At 46.2% G+C, this 3,041-nt stretch overlaps 1 long non-coding RNA gene across 1 annotated transcript; it reads left to right on the forward strand.

Moving 5' to 3' along the window:
- Positions 1 to 289: 289 nt before the first annotated feature.
- Positions 290 to 2,786, forward strand: LOC109490489. Its single transcript, XR_002143821.2, has 3 exons — positions 290 to 346; positions 493 to 611; positions 2,604 to 2,786. It is a non-coding gene; the product is annotated as an uncharacterized LOC109490489 (long non-coding RNA).
- The last annotated feature ends 255 nt before the right edge of the window (positions 2,787 to 3,041 follow it).

Genomic DNA, 3,041 nt, shown 5'->3' on the forward strand with positions numbered 1-3,041 from the left:
TAAGTGTACAGAGGACACCTGCGGAAATAGAGCTCTTGAATTCCACCATTGGCTCTGGTCCCACTGAAATCACCCCCTCCTCTTCCTTGAGTCCCAAGCACGAAGGCAGGGCAAACCGAACGACCACCAAAGAAAAGAGGTAGAGTCCACGTGCGCATATGCGCACGCACACACACGCACGCACGTACGCACCACGTAGGCACGCACGCAGGCACGCACGTAGGCAGGCACGCGCGCACGTACACTCATTAATCTAGAGAGGGCAGGGCGGAGATGTTTCCTACAGACTCTCCAAGCTCATTTAAAGCCTTAAAATTCCTCAAAGGCTCCATTTATCTTTTAGAAGGTCAGTTTCTTTCAGAGGTGTTCTAAATCAAGGTTATTTACATAGATTTTGCTGGAGGGAAGGGTATTGCTTATCCAACAGAAAGTAAATCCACTTGTCTCCTGTTTTCCTTTTTCTTTCTTTTTTTTTTTTTTCTTCTTCTCTAGAGCATTGGAGACAACACAGCATCCATCTTTTTGGAACCTGACTCTAAGCTCCGGTGCCTCCTGTCCTTGATTACAGTGGCCTCTAACCCGTGGCTCATCCAAATCCCTCACGGCTCAGGGTAAGCACGTTTTCGCTTGTTAGTCTATCCATTGGGGAGTCACGGGACATCTTATGGTAAGTAAAGTCAGATGAGATTTAGGGAGAGTTTCACCAAGTGTAAATCAATGCCTTGAGGCTTTGGGAGTATTCCTTCTTGTCTTTTCTCTTGGAATATGCAGTTTAGACCCCATGGGTATGGTTTAGCAAGATCTCAAACTAGAAACTTATTGAAAGTAATCCCCAACACAACTCTAAACTTTCTTGAACGTCTCTGTCAGCAAAAGAATAAAGTCTAGCTTTTTTCCCCCTCACCAATATAGGCACATACCATCCAGATTTCCACCCCACTTTGGGAGGGAATGAAGTGTTACAACTCTAGGTCAGGGTCATCTCCATTTGTCTCTGAAATGTCCTGGGAGCCAGTAAGCCATCACTGAACTCACTGGACTTGTTACGCACCTGCACTGTGCCAAGCTCTGTGTGAGATGCTGGGGATGTAACACTGCTCAGGATACAGCCTTGCCTTGGAGAAAATAAGATCTGCCCCAGGAGAGAGACAGGTAGAGAAAGGATGAAACAGGATGAAATAATAAGGGTGAAAGGGAGATATTCATATGTATTTCATATGTATGTATATCACACATATATGTAATACATGCCATGTAATACATCCTTGTACATGTTATTTATAGAAATATAAATAAATATATAATATATTTATGGATATAAATGGATAGAATGAATAAATGAATAGATGGGAAAGGAAATCTCTCTCCAGTGGGTGGAGGAGGCAGTGTGTGATTTGTCCGCTGGGGGGTATTTGGCAATGTCTGGAGACATCTTTGATGAACAAAATTGGATGTTGGGGATACTACTAGCATTTAACGGGTAGAGGGATGCTGCTAACCGTCGTACAATGCACAGGACAGCCTGTTATAAGGAACATTTATGTGGCTCCAGATGTTAAGAGTGGCAGGGGTGAAAAGCAGTCCTCTAGGCTCTGTCTGAGCTGGGCCTTAAACAGGGCTGGAATCTACCAGGCAACTACTAGGGAAGGCCATTCTGCTCAAAGCCTTCACTCCACCTCTGGCTTTGGGGACAGTGAGGGGCCATACCGAGAAGAGATGAGGCTCTGGGTTCGCAGGGTTCAGCTCCCAGTGATGGTGTTCCTGCATGGCTTCAGAGCTGGCTCCAGGTAGTTCCCACACCTGCCATGGTGCAAGTCACGGGTAGGAGAATGGTGTTTGCTCCTTTTGATGGTGGCTCAAGAGGGGGAATTGAGGACTTTGTTCTCTTGGCCCTGAAGTGGGTGGATGTCCAGGATGCCAGGGAAGATAACGCTGGAGACAGCAAGAGCAGGAAGATAACCCCCACAATCAGTGACTTAACTCGAGCCTGTGCTTTGCAGCACTCGTGAGACAGCCAGACCATCACATGCGAGCACTTAGAGCTAGAGACTTAGATGCTAGCTAGTAAATTTGTTCCACCCCAAGATCTGGAATGGAAGGCTGGAGCTGTACCATTGCCTCTTGGGTGTCTTCTTCTTCTTTTTTTTAAGATTTATTTATTTATTTGAGGGATAGAGAGAGAAAGAGAGAAAGAGCACATGCATGGGGAGAAGGGCAGAGGGAGAGAATCTCCAGCAGACTCTGGCTGAGCTTAGAGCCTGACATGGGGCTCGATCTCATGACCCTGAGATCATAACCTGAGCAGAAATCAAGTCAGATGCTTAACTGACTGAGCCCCCAGGTACCCCAACTCTCTGATGTCTTTGGACACTTGCCAGAATGATGTTCTTAAATGAAGTGAAACAGCATTATCTGTTTATAACCCTGTGAGATTGTCCACCAAAAGGTAATTGTACCTTGAAGTACAATAGCACAATGAAGGAAACTGAGACTCAGAGTAATTTGGGTGCTGCTGATGGGGAGGGTGGAGTGGCCAGAGTTGGCTGGTGGACCAAGGCTGAGCTCTTTGCTGTCCATCGTCCTCGATTGGCTCTGTCCTCTAGCCCCGTGACCCCTGCTGCCTCCTGTGCGGGCCTTTGGTGGCTCTGCTTTTCTCCAGCTTTACCACCACCAGAAGAACATTCCAAGCTGCAAGGAGAATGAGATGTCCCACAATACCTCACCCTAAGGTAATTGTTTGATTTTGCTTCCTGCCATTGTCTGTACAGATCTATAGTTGCAAAAATAGCATAATTGCTGTGACGTCCTTTTGCACGTGTGGTGTGCTTGTCCGTGTTCTGCTTAGACCCCGTGAATCGTTTTAACAGGCTCATCAAGGTGGAGTGCTATCACTTACCTATCACTTCCCCTCTGGTCATTTCAGAGGCTTGCAGAGTTTCAGGATCAGAAATATCATCATAGTGAGGATCTTGTAAATAGATCTTTTGCTTTCTTTCAAAGATCTCTTTAGGAGACATTTCCAGCAGTGGGATTAATGTGTC

Source organism: Ailuropoda melanoleuca, chromosome 2, assembly GCF_002007445.2.
Source record: "Ailuropoda melanoleuca isolate Jingjing chromosome 2, ASM200744v2, whole genome shotgun sequence".
NCBI lineage: Eukaryota > Metazoa > Chordata > Mammalia > Carnivora > Ursidae > Ailuropoda > Ailuropoda melanoleuca.